Source organism: Canis lupus, chromosome 6, assembly GCF_003254725.2.
Source record: "Canis lupus dingo isolate Sandy chromosome 6, ASM325472v2, whole genome shotgun sequence".
NCBI classification, from domain to species: domain Eukaryota; kingdom Metazoa; phylum Chordata; class Mammalia; order Carnivora; family Canidae; genus Canis; species Canis lupus.
The window spans coordinates 56310164-56332225 of NC_064248.1; the positions used below are offsets into that span (position 1 = coordinate 56310164).

Here is a 22062-nt window from a genome sequence, read left to right on the forward strand (position 1 = left end):
AAAGTTAATTAATATAGGGGCACCTGGGTAGTGCAGTTGGTTAAGCATCTGTCTTGGCTTTACCTCAGGTCAGATCTCAGGGTCATAAGATCAAGCCTAGCACCCAGCTCTATGTTCAGCACGGGATCTACTTAAGATTTTCTTCTCTCTCTGCTCCTCCCCCTACACGTGTGCACTCTCTCTCTCTCTCTCTCTAAAATACATAAATATATCTTGAAAAAAGATTATTATTGAGGTTAACTAATATAATTCATCATATTGCCCTGCTAAAAAATAGAAAAACCATATGCTCATTTCAATAGGTACAGAAAAAGCATTTGACCAAATTCAACATCTATTCCTGATAAAAACTTTAAGCAAACTAGTAATAGAAGAGAATTTCCTGGGCAGCCCTGGTGGCCCAGCGGTTTAGGGCCGCCTTCAGCCCGGGTTGTGATCCTGAAGACCTGGGATAGAGTCCCACGTCGGGCTCCCTGCACGGAGCCTGCTTCTCCCTCTGCATCTCTCTCTCTCTCTGTCATGAATAAATTCATAAAATCTTAAAAAAAAAAAAAAGAGAGAGAGAGAGAGAGAGAATTTCCTCAGCCTAATAAAGGACATCTGTAAAAAAAATCTATAGCTAATATCATGCTTAGTGTGAAAAACTGAATTCTTTCCCTTGAGAGTAGGAACAAGCAACCATGTTTGGGTTCAGCACTTCTCTTCAACACTGTATTGGAGTTTCTAGCCAGTGCATAAGTCAAGAAAAATAAATTAAAGGTAAATGGATTAAGAAGGAAGAAAAAACTATATTTACTGACATCATGATTATCTTTGTGGGTAATCCAAAGGACTATACAAAAAGAACTTACCAGAACTAATATGTGAGTTGAGCACATTTTCAGAGTTCGTGATCATAGTGCAAAAATCAGTTTTATTTCTTTTTTTAAATTTTTTTATTTATTTATGATAGTCACAGAGAGAGAGAGAGAGAGAGAGGCAGAGACACAGGGAGAGGGAGAAGCAGGCTCCATGCACCGGGAGCCCGACGTGGGATTCGATCCCGAGTCTCCAGTATCACGCCCTGGGCCAAAGGCAGGCGCCAAACCGCTGCGCCACCCAGGGATCCCCAGTTTTAGTTCTATATACAGTTGACTCTTGAACAACACAGGGGTTAGGGTTATCAACGCCTCACACAGTAAAAAAATTGCGTATAAATTTTGACTCCCCCAAAACTTAACTACTAATAGCCTATTGTTAACCCGTAGCATTACCAATAGTGTAAACAGTTGATAAACACATATTTTTATGTTATATATATTATGTACTGGATTCTTACAATAAAGTAAGTTAAACAGAAGAAAAATGTTATTAAGAAAATCATAAGGGAGAGAAAATACAGTTACATACATGTAAAAAATTCATTTCTAAGTGGACATACATTTCAAACCTGTGTTAAGGATCAATTAAGTAAGCAGTGAAGAATTAGAAATTAAAACTACAAAAACAATACCATTTACAACAGAATAAAAATATGATATAGGAATCCATTTGATAAAAGGTGAACAATAACTATATAACGATGACTGTAAAACATTGATGAAAGAAATTAAAGAAGACCTAAAAAGATGGAGAGATAAATATATCATGTTCATGGAGAAGACCAGAGATTATTAAAATGCCAATCCTCCCCAAATTGACTTATAGGTTTAATACAATCCCATTCAAAATCCCAATAGACTATGTTTTTGGATAAATTGACCAATGGATTCTGAAATTTATATAAAAATGAAAAGGATCTAAAATAACTAAAACAACTTTGAAAATAAGACAAACAAAAACAGAAAACAAAAATAAACTTGTAGTACTTACACCACTGGATGGCAAAACTTATTTAAAAACTATAGCAATTAGTACAGCATGGTATTGGCATAAAGTTAGACAAACAAATGAACATAGCATAATAGAGTCAGGAAAGAGACCCAGGCATATAAATTTAATTGATTTTCAACAAAGGTATCGATGTAATTCAATGGGAGGAATGGAGGAGAACAATCTTTTCAACAAATAGTGTTAGAAAAATTGAGTAGCCATATGAAAAAATATCAACTTTGGCTTGCATCCTACCATATTAAAAAATAATTTTAAAAATAATTTATCATTGATTAAAACATAGAATTAAAACTATAAAATTTCTACATAAAAATATACCAGACAATCTTATTTATCTTGGCTTTGTCAAAGATTTTAAAAATATGACAAAAATCAAGACTATAATAGAAAACATCAATAAATTCAATTCCATCAAAATTAAAAGCTTTGGCTCTTCAAAGAACACAATTTAAAAAATGAAAAGACAAACTACAGACTGGGAAAAATATATTTGCAAAATATGTATCTGACAAAATTCTTATATCTAGAATATGTATCTGACAAAATTCTTATATCTAGAATATGTAGAATTATTATAATTCAATAATAAGGAGACAACCCAATTTAAAAATAGGTAAAACATCCAAACAGACATTTTACTAAAGAAGATGTATAGATAGCAAATAAGCACGAAAAGATGTTCAGCATCATTAAGCACTAGAGAAATGCTAATTAAAACCACAGTGTGATACAACTACATATGTAATAGAATGGCTACAAGTAAAAATCTCATAATACCATATGAAGGCAAGGATGTAGACAATTGGAACTCTCATTCACTGCTGATGGGAATGTAAAATAGTGCAACTACTTTGGAAAACTCTTTGATGTAAAATAGTGCAACTACTTTGGAAAACTCTTTGGCAGTGTCTAAAAATTCAAACATAGACCTACCATATAATCCTGGTATTCATTCTTAAATACTTATGTGAGAAAAATGAAAGCTCATGTTCATAACAAGATGTACATGAATGTTTGTGGCAACTTCCTTTGCAATAGCTACGACTGGAAATGTCTAATGACAAGTGACATGATAAGCAAACTGTGGTATATCCATACAATGGAGTACTACTCAGCAGTAAAAATAAATGAACTATATATAGATCTAATAATGTTCATGGATGAACTTCATAATAATTTTGTTGAGTGAAGGAAATCAGACCCCCTAAAAAGGAGCCAAACTATATTATTTCATATGTGTAAAATTCAAATTAATCTATAATGATAGAAAGTGAACCAGTGGTTGCTTGATAAAGGGTAGTGGCAAGAAGAACTGGAGAAAAGCTGTACAGAAAGAGAAACAGAGAGAGAAAAACAGAGATCTTAAAGCAGCCAAAGAGAAAAGAAAACCATCTATAAAAAGGGCAATTAGAAAAAAAAAAAAGAAAAAAAAAAAGAAAAAAAGGGCAATTAGACTGACAGTACATTTTATAAGAGCAACTAAGGAAGAGAATACAATGTAAGAATTTCTTCAATGTGTTTCCAGGCAAACAAAACAGAGACAACTAGTAAAAACAACTCCTCAAGTTTCCTTTGATAACTTAAGAGCATGCATCACCCAAAGAGAATCACTATATGAAATCATAAAGGATATACTTTAGTAGAATGAAAAATTGAAAGCTTTAGATGTAAAAAAACATTGGACAAAAACATTTTGGTAAATATGAGAGCATATCTCAGCAAACACTGACTATGGAACAACATAATGTAACAAAATACTCTTAATTTTTGAAGGGAAAATATAATTAAAATACTGGGCTTAGACTAGAATCAAAATCATCCAAGATCCTTGATTATTGAGGAGTAAGGTAAGATATGAGCTTTAGGCTTTTTGTTAAATCAGCATGCTAAACTAGCTAGTTTAATTTCTGAAATAATAAACACAAGCACACATACTTTCCAATCAGTTAAAGAGAAATGGAATTAGAAAAAGAAAAAAAAATCAATTCAAGAGAATTGGGTGGCGCAGCGGTTTGGCGCCTGCCTTTGGCCCAGGGCGCGATTCTGGAGACCCAGGATCGAATCCCACATCAGGCTCCCGGTGCATGGAGCCTGCTTCTCCCTCTGCCTGTGTCTCTGCCTCTCTCTCTCTCTCTGTGATTATCATAAATAAATAAAAAATTAAAAAAAAAAAAAAGACAAAGCAAGAAATACCAAAAAAAAAAGTAAGAGTAATAGCATCTAGAAGATTTAGAATAGCATTTGGCATATTATCATTTTATATTTATTATATAATATAGTAATTAGTATAACTGTTATTTCTATTTTGTGTGTTATTTTTGCATAGGGGATATGCTAATCTTCTCTGTATCGTTTCAATTTTAGTATATGTGCTGCCAAAGTGAGCACAACTGTTATTTCTGTCCTGATAAATCTCTCTGTAGCATTCAAGACTAGCACTCTAACATGCAAGTTCTACTAATACTGATAGTTCCTTGATATTAACAAGTTGATAATGCTAATTAAAAGACTAGCAGTAACCTGGAAGAGTTAAAAATTCTGTTACCCACAAGGTGTATAGCCTTAAGCCAGTCACTTGACATTCTGGCCTTAGTTTCCTCACCTGTACAATGAGGGAGTTGGAGAGGATTGGAGGAGAGGTTCATATTGGATGGTTCTATACTTTTAAATCCTCTTTAACCAAAAGAAAGAGGAAATCTCCTGACTCAGCCCAAAACACAAACAGGTTCAGAAATGGTTTATTTGGGTGAGTGGCCATTTTGCCACAAGTACTCACAATAAGTTCAGTCCCTATTAGATAGGAAGCAGTGGCTCTTCTTGCTCATACTAGAGCCTGACCAACTTGGAGGCCACTGAGCAGAGTCAAAGCAAAGCCTCCACTCAAAGGAGACCTATTAAAGATACCCTTCCCAGCCAGGGTGGAAGGAATTCCAGAGGCTCTCAGAAGAGTTGGCAGGCTCACAGCTCTGCACCAATGCACTGGAGTTGGGCTGCTAGATAGTATGTAGTTGTCAAACAAACCCACTCTTCTTTCCCCCAGTTACACAAAGACTTTTCAAATGCACCCCTTTTAGCTGAAAGTCTTGAATATTAAACTTCTTAAATCTCCCTGTCATCATTCTAATTCATAGATGCGAGTGCCTACACTTTATGCATTTTACATGCATTCTGATACAATGGCCACCAGCCCTACTTGCTGCAGAGGGAACTCAGGTATGCAAGATAACTGGCTCAGCTTCCAAAGACAAGCCTGGTAGGCATGAGAGCTGCTGAAGGAGGGCAGAGAGCCTCCTGGGAAGTTCTTTTGAATTTGGGTGTGGTGTGAGTCCTTGTGTTCCCAAATATGGTTTTATCTAATCTACCTTGAAATTGCCCTGCTGATTGACTGTTTTATGTTCAATAAAAAACTACTGAACTAAAGTTCCTCCTCCAAAGCTCTTAAAGATGCCCTGTCAGAAAGTAGTGTCACAGCAAAAGGATATGTGTATAAGGATGTTCACCAGAGCGTGGTTTAAGACTGTGGAAAAACCCATCAGCAAAGTCACAGGCACATTCATATATCATAATGCTAGGAATCTGACTTGTTGCAAAGCAAATCCCCGGGTGGCATATAAACTATGATCCTATTCTAGGAAAATCAATAGTAACGATAATGTTACCATATGCAGGGAAAAAATGGAGGAACACGTGCCATAATGTTAACAATGATTATTTGGGGATGGGGTGAAGTGGATGGAATCTGGGGAGAAACATTTCTCTATTCCCTGGCCCCCTGGTCTTGATGTTGTATGCTCTCATTAGCCAAGGTGAGGTTTTTGGTACTGAGTTGCATCAATGGTCAATTGCTTTTTCCTCCAGAGACATTTTTTTTGCCTAGCTGTAGATTTTCTTTTTTTTCTTTCAAGATTTTATTTATTTATTCATGAGAGACAGAGAATGAGAGAGAGAGGGGCAGAGACAGAAGCAGGCTCCATTCAGGGAGACTGACGTGAGACTCGATCCTGGGTTCCCAGGATCACGCCCTGCGCTGAAGGCAGCGCTAAACTGCTGAGCCACCTGGGCTGCCCTAGTTGTAGATTTTCTTCCACAACATGCAACAGCAGCTTATTGCTTTCATTCATTTCTAATGGCTCTGTTCTCAATAGGACATATACCTGTAGGTATTTACATATTAAAATACTTAAGGTAGCTCACTATAATACTTGACCACCAAGTTTGAAATTTATTTATTTATTTATTATTTTTAGTTAAATTAGCAAAGAGGTCATGTTATTTTTTCTATTTTAGAGTTTAAATTTCTTTAAAAAGATTTATTTATTTATTTATTTATTTATTTATTTATTTATTTATTTATTTATGAGAGAGAGGGGTAGAGACATAGGCAAGGGGAGAAGCAGGCTCCTTGCAAGGGGGCCGATGGGGGGCTCCATCCTGGACCCTAGGATCACGCCCTGAGCGGAAGGTAGATACTCAACCGCTGAGCTACCCAGACATCCCTTAAATGTTTTTTAAAGTACTCAGTGTAGGATGCCTTGGATGGCTCAGTGGTTGCCTTCTGCCTTCGGCTCAGGGCATGATCCTGGAGTCGGGGATCAAGTCCCACATTGGGCTCCCTGTAAGGAGCCTGCTTCTCCCTCTGCCTGCATCTCTGCTTCTCTCTGTGTGTCTCTCACGAATAAATAAGTGAAGTCTTTAAAAAAATAAAAAATAAATTAATTTATTTATGTGTGAGGATATTTATTGCAACAGAAAGAACTGAGGATTTCAAAGAGCTGAGATTAAAATCTGATATTGACTACTTGTTCAAAACTTTAAGGTTCCCGTGGCTCTTTACATTTTAAACATGTCTATTTGCATGCAACTAGAAAAGTTGACTCCAAATATTGCCTCAGTTTCCTGGATGTTACTAAGGAGTGTATGTCCTTTTACTTTACGTCTTGAGACCCAGCCTAACAAAACGTGACATCTTTTCATAGGATTTTTTGGTTTGCAGTTTATTTCATTTATTCCATTCATTCAATGAACATTTATAATTATCAACATTGGTATTAAAAACAATAGCTCACATTTATTTTTTTTTAGATTTTATTTATTTATTCATTAATGAGAGAGAGAAAAGGAGAGAGGGGCAGAGACACAGGCAGAGGGAGAAGCAGGGTCCATGCAGGGAGCCCGATGTCGATCCTGGGTCTCCAGGATCTCGCCCTGGGCTGAAGACAGCGCCAAACTGCTGAGCCACCTGGGTTGCCCTGCAGTTCTTTAATTAAATGCCTTCTTTTTGCCTGGCATTGGGGAGGATACAAAAATAACCTGGCCCTAAAGATATATAAATAATCCATACATGGTTCTGTGCTCAAAAGGAGGGTCAAGACACCAGGTTAGGTAATTCTTGGGCTTAATAAGTGATTTCCCAACAAGGAAATCAAGGAAGCTTCGTGAAGAAGTTGGCATTATATTTGAGCCTTTAAGCAAAGGATTTGGTTATCTGGAGAAGGAGGAGGGACATTCCAGATAAAGGCAGAAAGGCAGAGATAGGACTATGCAGGGCATGTGCTAGGTCCTGGGTATAGTGTGGGCTGAAGCACATGGTACATGAAAGGAAGACTAAGGAAAGAAGGCTTAAGGGGCAGATGCAAAGAATGCTCCATTGTAAGTACCGGTGAATCATTTATCCCAACACACTCATTTTACAGATGAAGGTACTAAGGCCTACAGAAAAGGGAAATCCCTTCAGTTATTCAGTAGTGGGGATAGAGTTACATCTCAAGCTCTCTTGGCTCCACAATTGAGCTTCCAGTTACACTGGGACAGATCAGAAAATGCCTAGAAGTAGGTGGTCATCTCAATGTAGAGAGGAGCTACTGAAAGTATTAAGGAGAATGTGACTAGCAAAGGTGAGGCAAGGACTAAGATATTTTGAAGGATCCTAGGCTAAGTGACTGGGAAGCTGGAAATTATATTTTGAGAAATGGCTTCTGTTAACACACAGAATCAGATCTAGAACAACATGATTAGTTCAATTAAAAACAAGCAGTTCTCAAAGTAACTTTTTGATTAATGTAACCTCTTTTAAAACCTCAAGTTATTAGACACCTTCTAGTTTACAACTAGGTTAAGGAAGTTTGGGCAACTGGGCACAGTCTGTAATGGGTATGAAGTGCTCAATTTGCTTCCTTGGATTCTTTGTTTCTGCCTTTGGATGACAAAGAGTAAATCACTTGAGTCCACATTTTCATATACTTTGTATTCTCTTTACATCTGAAAAAGATAAAATAGACTCCTTTTTAATTTTTAAAAATATTTTATTTATTTATGAGACAGAGAGAGGCAGAGACACAGGCAGAGGGAGAAACAAGCTCCACGCAGGGAGCCCCACGCGGGACTCGACCCCGGGTCTCCAGGATCACGCCCTCGGCTCTAGGCAGGCTCCAAACCGCTGAGCCACCCGGGCCGCACTTAAGTTTTTTACTTGAAGCTTATTTTAGTTACATTTATTTTTAGTTCTACTTTGCTGGGAAGCAGCATATCCCAGTACCTCGTAAAATAGCAAAGGGGATCAACCTAAGAGGTCACCCTTGGGCACAGACACAGAAAACCTCCCTAATCAGCAGTGTGAATCTCATCCCTCTCGTCGGGAGAATTACAGACCAGCGATGCCCCCTCACCATCACTGGCACTCTCAGGGGGAGGCAAAGAGCGGAGTGTCACACTGTCTGGGTTCCAATCCCAGCTCTTTCACTCATGAATCCCTGGGTAAGTCATTCAACGTTTCTGAAGCTGATTCTCCTCTGGAAAATAGAGTTGGCTAATAACTCATCTTGGGGTTGCTCTGTTGCGAGAACTGCTAGACAGCGGGCCGATAATAGTGATTTCGGGGCCGGGGGCATCGTAAGCATCTTGCTCAACCTCAAGCTATAGGACTTGTCTGGCCCACACCTGAGGACAGACGAGCTGCTCAGCAAGCAGCAGGGCAGCCCGGGTGGCTCCGCGGCTTAGCGCCGCCTTCAGCCTGGGACGTGACCCTGGCGACCCAGGATCGAGTCCCACGTCGGGCTCCCTGCATGGAGCCTGCTTCTCCTTCTGGCTGTGTCTCTGCCTCTCTGCACCCCGCACCCCGTCTTTAATAAATAAAATCTAAAAAAAAAAAGAAAGAAAAAGAAAAGAAAGCAACAGCAATTCTCTAAGGAATTGTCGGCTCTCTAAACAAGTGCCCTTGTTTTAGATGCGCTCTAGAACTAAAGACGTAACCAAACTTCGCAGTTTGCTTCTGGGTAAACTGGAGAACATAACCAAGAGCCTTTAAGAAAAGACGTCTATTTCCACATCTCTGATTTATGTAAAACTATCCGCCCAAAGCAAAACAGACCCTTTCTCTCTCCCGCAGGCTGGCCTGCTTCCCAGCTGTTCCCGTTCCCTGCGGGGATTGTTACAGGCTCCACACGCTGCGCGGGAGCCGGAGCAAAGTAAATAGCGCAGGCAGGCAGGCACCCCACCCACCATTTTATTTTCCTAAATCACTCCTTTAGCTAATATTCCAGGGACAGACACGCGACGCATCTGGCTCCAACCAAATATTTTCAGTCAGTCAGATTCCAAAGTAAATATTTGCCACTTTGATTGCAGGAACAGAGGTAGCGTGGGCCGCGCAGCCACCGACCCGCCTCCGACCCCGGCCCGCCGCCCTACCCGTGAGCCCCTGCGCGGGTCCCGCCCCCGCGCTTCCGGTCTTGCGCGCTCGGCGTCCGCGCGTCTCTGAGGCCTGTGCAGGCGGTCGTCGTCCCGGCGAAGCCTGGTAGAGGCGGGTTGTGGGGTTTGTGAGCTGCTGCCTTTGCAGAGATCCTTGCATTTTTAGTAAGTGCTGTTTTTCCTTACTCTTCACGACGGACTCGTCGAAAGGGTGCTTGTTGTGGGTGAGAAACACAGGGGGAGGGTAAGGAGGTCTACGAAACGTGATTTGGGGGGGTGGGAGTGGGGAGTGGGAGATGTCCCCCTGAAGCCTGTACCTATGACTTAAATTGCGAGACTTTAAGAGACTTTATTTATTTGAGAGAGAGAGAGAGAGAGCACACACATGAGCTCATGGGGGGTGGGGGGGCACACAGGAAGAGGGAGAAGCGGACCTGGGTTGTGCAAGTAGCCCCCATGGGGAGGGCCTGGCTCCTGGCTGCGTCCCAGGACCCAAGATCATGACCTGAATGGAAGGCAGACCCTCCACCGGCTGAGCCACCCACGTGCCCCAAGAGACAACGTTGGCCCAAGGTTTTTTGTTTTTGGTTTTGTTTTTTTAAGATTTTATTTATTCATGAGAGACACACACCGAGAGAGAGAGAGAGAGCAGCAGAGACACAGGCAGAGGGAGAGACAGGCTCGATATAGGGAGCCTGATGTGGGACTCGATCCCGGGTCTCCAGGATCACACCCTAAACTGCTGAGCCACCCCGGGCTGCCAGGCTCAAGGTTTTTGAGCTACAAGAGTGCCCAGGGCTTTGTGTCTTATCATGTCCTTTGCACCCCTGTGAGAATGAATATATTAATTTTTTTCTTATAGATGCACATTTTATGAGGAAGAATAATAAAGAGGGATGAAGACAGGAAAATGGCAGGTGAGGTGGTTTTGCTCCGTTCTGTGGCAGGGTTCTTAACCTTTTAGGAGTCGTTTGGAGACTAAAAATTAAAAACTGTTTTCCCAGGAAAAGATTTGTGAACACAGTATTTTGCCTATAATCTGAGGAGATTCATGAATCTCCAGAACCCATCTGCAGACTACAGTGGAGGAGCCAGGGACCCAAGGTTAGGAAACCTTGAATTTTAGCTACAGCATGCCCTCAGGGCATGCACCTGACATTCCTTGTCAGGCAGGACTAGGGTGAAAAAAGTGAGGCACTCGTTTTGGGCACAAAATTTAAGGGGACATCAAAAAGTTCAGAAATCAAGATAAATAATGTTTTAATGCAATATTTTGAACAATCAAATCTTCAAACTTGTGGCTTGTCAACCTTTTTTTTATAAAAAAAATTATTGGAAATGGGTCCAGGATTAGAACAAGATGGAGAAGTTAAGGCTGTACCAATGCAAGTTCAGATTCTGTCTTTAAAGTTTTTTTTTTTTTAATATTTTATTTATTCATGAGAAACACAGAGAGAGAGAGAGAGAGGCAGAGACACAGGCAGAGGGAGAAGCAGGCTCCATGCAGGGAGCCTGACGTGGGACTCGATCCTGGGTCTCCAGGATCAGGCTCTGGGTTGAAGGCAGCGCTAAACCACTGAGCCACCCGGGCTGCCCTGTCTTTAAAGTTTTTATATTTTGTATATTTTTAAAATTTTTAAATAGTGCATTAAAATACTGTTTTGAAGGATGCCTGGGTGGCTCAGTGGTTAAATGTCAGCCTTTGGCTTGGGGCATGATCCTGGGGTCCTGGGATCAAGTCCTGTGTGGGGCTCCTGGTATCTCTCATGAATAAATAAATACAATCTTGAAAAAAAAATACTGTTTTGAATACTGAGACTTTTTGATCCCTCTTCCTTCATTTTGCGCCTGGCACTAGTGTCTCCTTTGCTTACCCTAGCCCTCAGCCACGCTTATGTCCAGGATGCGTTCAAGTAAAAACCAAATGTAAGTGATCACTTGCTGTGTCCTAGGCCCTGAGCTCCCACATTTCCAGACAGCAGATATAGTGGGAAAAACTCTGATTTATCAAGAGGGTTGATGTTTAGTCTGTTATATCTTGCTGGGTGACCTTGGCCAAGTAACTTAGCTTTTCTGAGGCTCTTAACTGTAGAATGAGAGGATGAGACTGGGTACTTTCCAGGCCTGGCAGTCTGTGGTTTTATGACTTTGAAAAAGGCAACTAAGCCAAATTGTTCCCTACAGAAGAGGGTCCTCAATATGCACCCAATTCTACATCCCAGCTCTCTAGGGTTCTCTTGATTTGCATTCTTGATGGAGGGGTTTTGCATTCTACAGACTCATTTGTCTCAGTGTGAGGGCTTTGACCATCCAATCTCTTCAACTTGAGTACTGATTGCTAGAATCACAGATCTTGAGAGCTGATGAGAGGAAAGTGCAGAGATGATTTTGTTTTAAGGAAAATGAGGCTCAAACAGGTGAAGTCAGTTGGCCAAGGTCGCAGTCTCAGATTTAGGACTAAAACCCCAGTACCTGATTGCCATCCGGTTTTCTTTTCACTTCACCTTGGTGGGATATGATGCATGCCTTTCTACTTCCCTCCAGAGACTCTCCTAAAAGTACTTTGAATTCTCTCATAATATTCTCTTTGATTCCTATGTTTTATTAGTCTCCTTGTTATGATGGTGCTCCTAGTGCTGGAGATTAAAAGCCAAAAATCTTGATCAGTGTCTTATCCTTAGGTCTTCTTCCCTCTCCCAGCATCATTTTTGGATTTAACTTCTGTGGGGAATTTTTTTTTTAACTGCTACAAGGTATATAATCTTAGAAAGCTAACTTCCTCTGTGTTTCTTTTGAAAGATATTTTTAAACATGAAGAGTGATGCATAACGATCTGTAAGGTAGGTACTGTTATTATTCCTATTTTACTAATGAAGAAATTGAGGCACAGAAGGCTAATTAACTCGCCCAAGATCTCCCTGCTAAGAATCAGAACCAGGATTCAAATCCAGGCATCCTGACTCCAGGGACTGTGCTTTTGTAACTAGCACACTGTGTGGCTTCTCTTGTGGACCATTCCACCTGAGCTTGAACAGTTCCAGTGTGGGAAGCTATGTCAGGAGATCCAAGTTCTGTTGCTGGGCAACCCCTTCTATGGGAATGTCTTCCCTTCTTTTTGTTGGCACAAGCCATAGACAGTTATCCGAAATGATTTTCTATTGTCTAAATAAGGAGGTAAAAAGGTGAGTGAAGAACATAAGGTAAAATCTCTCAGTCTGTCCTGCCTCCACCAAACATTCCTGACCCACTCATTTCTAGTTTTGTGGGCTTCCTGAAAAGACACAAAGTTCCTTCTTTTAGTTTTGTATCTATTGAAAGTAAAATACCCCTCCTGTGTGTTTATACCTTGTTCTGAGAAACATTTAGTTTGGCCCACATGGATTAGAAAGTATGATTAAGTAGCATAAATTAAAAGTACATGACACGATCCAGCAATTTCACTTTTAAGCATTTTTTCCATCAGAAATAGTTACAGGAATGTACCAGGATAAATATTCAAGGGATTTTATTTCATTTTTGTAATTGCAAAAAAATTGTAGGCAATTTAGATATGCATCAATAAGGAAATGGCCAAAAAAATAATAAATTAATGAAGTTGTGAGAAGATTTCAATCTAAACTTGAACTGGAGGATATGAAATGGATGCTCATGCATGCTCCCTCAGAAGAATGGAATTTAATGGAGAGACTGATTATTTGTAAATGCCTGATTTACAGACGATTGAGACTTCTCTCCTGACCAGTGAACATCCACCAAGAATCTCCCGGATTGGCCTTCTCCCTCTTTGCAGTCCTTATTCATAAATACAGCCTGCCTCAAACCCTCAAACGACTCACCTATAGCTTGTTTACTGCATGTTTCTCAAATTGAAGTTCCTCTGCTATGCCCAAATAAACTCAAATTTCTGATAATTTGACCTTGCCTCAGTTTACCTCCTTGTTAGGTTGATAGAATACCTTTCTGTATAGTATTAAGATAAACTCCATTATTTGCTCTGAAAAAAATTGTTATAATTTAAAAAATTATCCCAGTGGCAGTACAGCAGTTTAAAGAAATACTTTTTTCTGGGCAGCCCTGGTGGCTCAGTGGTTTAGTGCCGCCTTCAGCCCAGGGCCTGATCCTGGAGTCTCGGGATCAAGTCCCATGTTGGGCTCCCTGCATGGAGCCTGCTTCTCCCTCTGCCTGTGTCTCTGTGCTTCTCTCTCTCTCTCTGTGTGTCTCATAAATAAAATCATTAAAAAAAAAAAAAAACTTTTTTCTCATTTCAAAAGGTTATTGAAGAAAATATGGAAAATAATAAGTGTAAAGAAGAAAACAGAACCTGTAATCTTATACCCTAAAGATAACCACCGTGAACATTTAAATTTATTTCTTTCCCATCTTTTTTTTTTGTTTTTAAGATTTTAAAAAATTAATTTATTTGAGAGAGAGGGAGAGCACGAGCAGGGGGAGGCATACAGGGAGAGAGAGGGACAAGCAGACTCCCCACTGAGCAGGTAGCCGAAAGTGGGGGTCCATCCCAGGACTTTGGGACCATGGCCTCAGCTGAAGGCAGATACTTAACTGACTGAGCCACCCACATGCCCCTCCCATCTTTTTTCTATGTGCAGTACTTTTTTAGTAGATTGTGGTAAAACTTATGTAATATAAAATGTTATTTTAAACATTTTTAAGATATACAATTCAGTGGCATTAAGTACATTCACATTATTGTGCACCTATCATGACTAATCCATCTCCAGAAGTTTTTAATCCCAAACCAAATTCAATTTCAGTCAACAATAATTCCCCCAATATTCTCTCCCCCAGCTCCTGGTAACCACTATTCTACTTGCTATCTCTGGATTTCACTACTCTAGTTATTACCTCATGTAAGTGGAATCATACAATATTAATCCTTTTGTTTTTGGCTTATTTTACTTAGTATTATATTTTTAAGGTTCAGCCATGTTGTAGCATGTATGTATAAGAATTTCATTGTTTTAGGGCAGAATAATAGTACATTGTAAATTCGTACCACATTTTATTTATTCATTGATGGACATTTGGGTAATTTCTACCTTTTGGTTATAGTGAATAATGCTGTCATGAATACTGGTGTATAAATATCTGTTCCTGATTTCAATTCTTTTGGATATATGTCCAGAAGTGGCATTGCTGGTTCATATGCTAATTCTATGCTTAATTACTTGAGTCCTACTGTACTGTTTTCCACAGCAGCAACACCATTTTAAATTCCTATTAGGAGTGCACAAAAGTTCCAATTTCTCTGCATCTTTGCCAGCACTTGTTATTTATCATTTAAAAAATATAATCTTTATTCTAATGGGTGTGAAGTGGCATGTCATTGTGGTTTTGATTTGCATTTCCCCAGTGATTAGTGACATTGAGCACCTTTTCAGGGGCCTATTGGCTATTGTTTGTGTTCTTTGGAGAAAGAGCTAATCAAATCCTTTGCCGGCTTTTCAACTGGGTTATTTTTGTTGTTGAGTTGTAAGAGGTTTTATACGTTCTCAGTATCAATCCCTTATCATATATTTGATTTGCAGATATTTTCTTCCATTTTGTAGAGCAATGTGCCTTTCTATTGATAGTGTCCTTTAATGCGCAAAAGGTTTTAATTTTGAAAAAGTCTGGTTTATTTTTTCTTTTGTTGTTTGTGCTTTTGGTGTCATATCCAAGAACTCATTGCCAAATCCAACGTCATGAAGCTTTTCCCTAAACTTTCTTCTAAGGATTTTATAGTTTTAAGTTTCACATTTAGGTCTTTGATCCATTTTGAGTTAATTTTTGTATATGGTGTAAGGTAAAAGTCCAATTTCAGTCTTTTGCATGTGCATAGCCAGTTTTCCCAGCACCATTTGTTGAAGAGACTTTCCTTTCTCTATATTTTTATGCTTTAGTGCTTTTTAGATTCCATGCTTATTCCTGTCGGAACCTAGGCTGCTTCTCTGGGTTCTCGTCACCCTTGCTGGTTTGTGTTCAAGGGATTGTAAAGTTATTTGACTGGGAACATAGGAAAGATATAAGAACTTGAATCTAGTGCGGATGCATGGTAGCCAGCAGAGCCTGGTGAAAGTGATAGTTGAAATATTGACTATAGAGAGCTTGCTGGAACCTTGGCTAAACCTGTTTAATTTGTTGTGAAATGGAAATAGTGGATAAGACCACCTTATTTTATCAAACAATAGCATAAATCCTGGAATATTATTTATGGCCAATAGACATTATTGTCGTTAATGTTTATGAGGAGAGTACCCTGTGCTGCTCTTTCTTAAATGCTTCACATGTATTATCTCATTTAATACTCAAATTACCCTTAGGAGGTTAGTGCTATCATTTTCACTGTTTTATCATCTCTGAGCTTCTTCTGTTGTTTGTAAAATGAAGAAAACTATATCTACCCTGCAGAATTATCAGGAGGATTAAATGAGAATAGTGAAAATAAAGGGCTATCAAAGAAGATTTTTAACAGATGGTAGCTGCTTTCCCTCAGTCCAGGAAGTGATTTCAGTAAGCACAAACGATTTTGCTTTGTTCTAACAACCTTGAATTTCCTGATACTTCCACTTTAAGGTAATTTATAATGATTATACTGATCAGATAGGAAAGTCTGATACCATTTATTTATGAGACAGGAATACTTTATAATTACCTACCTGCAAGGCTGAAGCAAAGAGACTGTTTATGATCAGACGCTAGGAAGACTTCTGTAGACACTCATCTAGGGAATGAAGAAGCAAGCACCTGGAAACAGCTGGCTATGTATTATGCTCCAATATATTAGTGACATTTTAACACTCATCATTTTGGCTGATAAAGTCATTTCCCTAAATCCTTTTTCATTTTACTACCTGTTCTCACCTCTTTTATCTTTTAAAATAATGATTACAGTGAAGATGTATGATTGCCTGAGACCAAACTAGAAAAGCAGGGCTTAAATGAGTTAATACATTAATAAAGTCTTTAGTGTTGCAGTTATTCTGAGTCACAGGTTCTGGATATTATTTGGACAATAATTATTTGGATCCAGGCTGCACTTTTTTTTTTTTGGTTGCCGCTAATATATTAACTGGCAGTGGGATCAAGTCCTGCTCCTCAGAGACAGCTGGGCCCTCCCTTGGAGCCTCTCTAAAATCCCTTCACTTATTGTTAATTGACTTCCTAATTCCCCACAGCAGCTGTTGTAAACCTTTTCCACTCTCCTCCATCCCTTTAATCTCCCTGTTCTCCACATGCTGAATGGCAGGTGATCATGCATCCATGATCAGGTCTCCTTCCCACTGCTTTTCAGTCCTCTGCCATCTTCACCTCATCCCCAGGATCTCCTTTATCTCTGAGAGCCTGGCTCTTTCATTAACTCCCTCCCCTAACTTCAGTCTTTGCTCCTCTTTTCCCTTCACACATAAACAAACTCATGTCTTCTTTAACCATATTTGTCTTGAAGTTGATTGTGTTCTTTTTTCATTACTGGCAAGCTCTAATTTTTTTTTTAATTCCAAAAGTAATATAGTAGTAGAAAATTGGGAAGTACAAATAATCAAACACGTTTCAGACTTTCTAGTCTCTGACAGCTCCTAGAAGAGATGTGTTTCTCTTCCTTTACATAATACAGTGTAAAGACTTTAGGTCTTTACACTGTATTACACTTTAGGCAAGACCCCCATAATCCTGCTTCTAGAGGTAACCACGAATGTTAACATTTTGTATTATATCCTTCCAATCTATTTTAAGACTTTGAGATTAACTTAGACTTAAAGGGCATTCTGGATGTTCTCTTCTGTAACTTGACGCTTTTCCCGTGTCAATATTTTTCTCCAGCATGATTTTGAATCATTGCATTAAAATTTCCATTGTATGGGAGTACCTGGGTCAGACTCTTGGTTTGGCTCAGGTCATGATCCCAGGGTTGTGAGATTGAGCCCCATGTGGGGCTCTGCGCTTAGAGCAGAGTCTGCTGAAGATTCCCTTTCCCTCTGCCCCTACTCCCTGCTCTTTCTCTCTAAAATAAAATAAATACATCTTTAAATAAATACATCCATTGTATGGATGCACTGTCATTTAGTTAGTCATTTTAAATCATAATCATAAGATTATTTCCAGTTATTTGCTATAATTAACATAACAGTATAACCTTTGTAAATAAATCTTTGTACATAGTCCTAATTATTTCTTTAGTACAAATTTCTGCAGGGAAGTTCCTGGATGTATATTTTAAGTTTTTGGAAACATATTTTATTGTAAAATATAAACACTTTGATAGAATAGGCAACTGTCATCACTTCAACTTTTATCTCCTGGTTACTGATTTCTAAGCAATCCTGGCTTGTCCACCACTGTAAGCTGCTCTGTCAGAGGTCAAGGTCAACATCAGTTACTAATCACTGTCTTCTCAGACCCTATCCTGCCTAATCTCTGCAACAACTGGCATTCTATATTTTCCTATTAAAGACTTCTACCTCTTTGGTAACACATTTTCAGGCTCTCTCCTGTTTCTTTTTGTTCTGCGTGATCTTTTCCTTATTCTCAACTTGCTTCAGGTTTTCAACTATTGAGTTCATGCCAATGATATGTAGATCTCAGACAAATCTGACCTGAGTTGGGGTCTCCTGGCCTTTCCATCTCACATCTCCCCACTCTTCCCTGACTCTTCCTCCTCTCCCCATCCCTACATGTACTTTACACGTTAGTCATTCTAAACTACTTGCATTTTTTTTTGCCTTTGATCATTTGGTTCTCGGTGCTGGGAAATTCCTTCTCCCTTTCTTCACCTGATAAAGCTTTACTTCTCTTTCAAGATTCATGTCTTTTGGGAATCTCTATAACAACCTCCATTCCCACTCACTGTCTTATGCCTTTTTGCCCTCTGGCCTGGCCAAGTAAAGTGACCCTCCTCTGTGCTATCAAGTTCATGCTTCTCTCTTTGTGCTGTGTTATAATGGCCTTTTTCTAGGCTGTAAACTCCTGGAGCACAGGATTTGTGACTTTGAGGATTATATTCCCAGAGTGTAGCCTGGTACTTGTCATCTAGTAGAAACTTACAGTGAATATCTTCATCCCTTTGTCAAATCAAATCTGATCTTCCTGGGATCCCTGGGTGGCGCAGCGGTTTGGCGCCTGCCTTTGGCCCAGGGCGCGATCCTGGAGACCCGGGATCGAATCCCACATCAGGCTCCCGGTGCATGGAACCTGCTTCTCCCTCGGCCTATGTCTCTGCCTCTCTCTCTCTCTCTCTCTCTCTCTCTCTCTCTGTGACTATCATAAATAAATAAAAAAATTAAAAAAAAAAATCTGATCTTCCTTTGGGGATCTGTCCACTGCCTTCCTCTTGAGCCATGGGTTTGGGTGGGACTGACCTAATCCCACCTGCAGGGGTAGGTCTTTACTGGCCACATTACCCAATTACAGCAAAGGAGAAGAAATCTTTTTTTTTTTTTTTTTTTTAAAAGAAAAACTTTCTAGTCTCTGACAGCTCCTAGAAGAGACGTGTTTCTCTTCCTTTACATAATACAGTGTAAAGACTTTAGGTAGAATTCTTTATCCATTTTGCTAGTGTGAAGAGGTGCCCAGAAATGTCTGAGGGCTGTATGCGGAAGATGAACTGCTATTCTGAAGGACAGAGACAAAGAGTGAATCAGCATATGTGTATATGTATGTATTAGTATTATTTAATACTCATGTGTGTTATATTTCCTTTTTTTTTTTTTAAATTATTTGAGAGGGAGAGAGCAAGAAAGCGAGTGCATAAGCAGGGCGAGTGGCAGAGGGAGAGAGAAGTAGACTTCCTATTGAGCAGGGAGCCAGATGGGCTCAATCCCAGGACCTGGGGATCATGACATGAGCAGACACCTAACCGACTGAGCACCCAGGTGCCCTGTGTGTTACGATTCTTATGTGCCAGGTACTGTTCTATGTACTTCATATATAAAAACTCATTTAATCATATCAATTTTATGAAGTAGGTACTATTATTATCCCTATTTAATGTCAGAGAAAACCAATATACAGAAAAGTTAGATAACTTGCCCGAGGTCACACAGCTCATAATGAAGATTTGAAGCTGGTCTTGTACCGTGGCACCAAAGAAGGGCTTAAGAATAGAGCTTTCTCTTGGGATGCCTGGGTGACTCAGTGGTTGAGCTTCTGCCTTCGGCTCAGGGTGTGATCCCAGGGTTGAATCTCACATCGGGCCCCTTCTCCCTCTACCTGTGTCTCTGCTTCTCTCTCTGTGTCTCTCACGAATAAATAAATAAAATCTTTAAAAAAAAAAAAAAAGAATAGAGCTTTCTCTGAAGTCACATATCTATTCAGTGTGATATCCTTTCTTCATTGTGTTTTTTTTTTATTTTTTATTTTTATTTTTTTTATTTTTTTTTCTTCATTGTGTTTGAAAACTAGTTAACTGTAGGTCCTGTACCTGGATGCAGAGTGAGGGAGTTATGCAGGCATGCCTTAAGTTTTTTTTACCCATGGCTAATTCACACAGAGCCTATGATCTTTGAGCAAGCTTTTTACATCAGAAAACCAGATTTTTAAATGTTTCCTGCTCAGACAAAGCTAGATAGGCATCTATCTCTTCATGTAATTTATTGGCTCATGGAATGTGAGAGTTGGAAGGGAACCTTAAAAATTATTCCCTCTGGTCCTCTAAGTTACTGATGGGAAAACTGAGGCCCACTGAGGAAGTGTGGGTTGCTCAGGGTCAGAGAGAGAGTTAGGGCTGCACCAGGATGCATCCTTTCCCAGGATGCCCAGGTGTTTGCTTATACTGGTGGTGTATAATAACCCTTTCCATTTGAGGAGACTTTCTAGAACTCAACACGTTACCCCACCAGGCTGAGAGAATAGTGACAAGATTTGGGTCTTGCACCGCTGAAACTAGAAAGCAAAGGGTAAATCTTGGCTCAGATACAGCCATGAGCAGGATGGAGGCTCCATTGCCTATCTCTCCCACCTAGGGTCATTCAGAGTGACACTTCCCAGGAAATCTAGAGATCTTTTTATTTTATTTTACTTTTTATTCATGATAGTCACAGAGAGAGAGAGAGAGAGGCAGAGACACAGGCAGAGGGAGAAGCAGGCTCCATGCCGGGAGCCCAACGTGGGACTCGATCCCGGGTCTCCAGGATCGCGCCCTGGGCCAAAGGCAGGCGCCAAACCACTGCGCCACCCAGGGATCCCCAACCTAGAGATCTTGATGGGCATGTCAGGGTCACTTTTGAGTCCTCAATTCCTTGATCTCTATCTGTTTTCCTTCATGGCCTCTGTCTCAGTAAAGGTACCACCACTTACACAATTCTACAGTCTTGACACCCTTGACTACTTCTCCCCATCCCCATGGTCACTTCTCTGGTTTAGAACTTCATCACCTGCAGTAGCCTTATAACTGGTCTTTCTGCTTCCGACTTGGCACACTTGAAGTTGTTCTATGTATTGTAGCCAAAATGAACTGTTTTTACATGTTCAAAAATATACTTTTAAATTATAAAATTGACACACACTTGTGACAGTTTGAAATGATGTAGTGAGATATAAAAACCTGAAAGAAAAAAAAAACCTGAAAGAGTCCCATCTACCATATTTCCAACTTCAAGGTAGGTAAAACAATTTGGTATATTTCCCATCAGACTCTTTTCAATCCTTATCCAAACATAATTGGGCATCTCCTTTTTTTTTTTTTTTAAATTTTTATATTATTTATGATAGTCACAGAGAGAGAGAGAGGCGCAGAGACACAGGCAGAGGGAGAAGCAGGCTCCATGCACCGGGAGCCCGACGTGGGATTCGATCCCGGGTCTCCAGGATCGCGCCCTGGGCCAAAGGCAGGCGCCAAACCGCGGCGCCACCCAGGGATCCCTAATTGGGCATCTCCTAAAGGCTATGTGCCACTTTATTTTCCACAAGCCCAGAACTGCCCATTTCTTTGCACATTTCAGGGTCGAAGTCCTTTCCTTAATTTGCTCATGCTTTCACCTCTGCTTTTTCCTCATCTTTCTTCCTCCAGCTGACACCGACTCATCCTTTAAGACTTACCTCATCTGGGTGACAGAACGTGAGAGATTCCTAACTCTGGGAAATGAACAAGGGGTAGTGGAAAGAGAGGTGGGAAGGGGGGGTTGGGGTGATGGGTGACGGGCCCTGAGGGGGGCACTTGCCGGGATGAGCACTGGGTAATGTGCTATATGTTGGCAAATTGAACTCCAATAAAAAAAATAATTAAAAAAAGATTTACCTCATCTGTCATCTCCTCCTGATGCCCCCAAACTCAGTGAGCATGTCCCCTTTTACATCTAAGTTATTGTGCCGTATTGTTATAAGGTCTTCTGTGCTGTTTTCTCCCACTGGAGTAGAGATCCTTGAGGAACAGTCTGTGCCTTATTCTCCTTGATATTCCCCGAACTTGCCATCAAACCAGGCAGTGTTCAATTCACATAACTAAGTGATTGTAACTGTTATTACTGCCTGAGTCTCCTTGAGTTGAGAAGCAGTTATTCCAAGCAGACA

The 22062-nt window shown here is 40.0% G+C and overlaps 1 long non-coding RNA gene and 1 other non-coding gene across 9 annotated transcripts in view; one reads left to right on the forward strand and one right to left on the reverse strand.

Moving 5' to 3' along the window:
* Nucleotides 1–4153: 4153 nt before the first annotated feature.
* On the reverse strand, nucleotides 4154–4260 carry LOC112641147 (U6 spliceosomal RNA). The gene has a single exon (XR_003124533.1). It is a non-coding gene; the product is annotated as a U6 spliceosomal RNA (small nuclear RNA).
* Nucleotides 4261–9573: 5313 nt separating this feature from the next.
* Nucleotides 9574–22062, forward strand: part of LOC112640875 (uncharacterized) — a 93148-nt gene continuing 80659 nt past the window's right edge. For 5 of the 8 annotated variants that reach the window (XR_007411493.1, XR_007411490.1, XR_003124315.3 and 2 more), the window contains exons 1-4: nucleotides 9574–9723; nucleotides 10421–10475; nucleotides 12358–12398; nucleotides 14368–14429. This is a non-coding gene — a long non-coding RNA (uncharacterized LOC112640875). Of the gene's footprint in view, nucleotides 9724–10420; nucleotides 10476–12357; nucleotides 12399–13274; nucleotides 14332–14367; nucleotides 14430–19111; nucleotides 19210–21562; nucleotides 21665–22062 lie in introns of those variants that run through there. The other 3 variants (XR_003124314.3, XR_007411492.1, XR_003124313.3) reach the window with 3 other exon arrangements.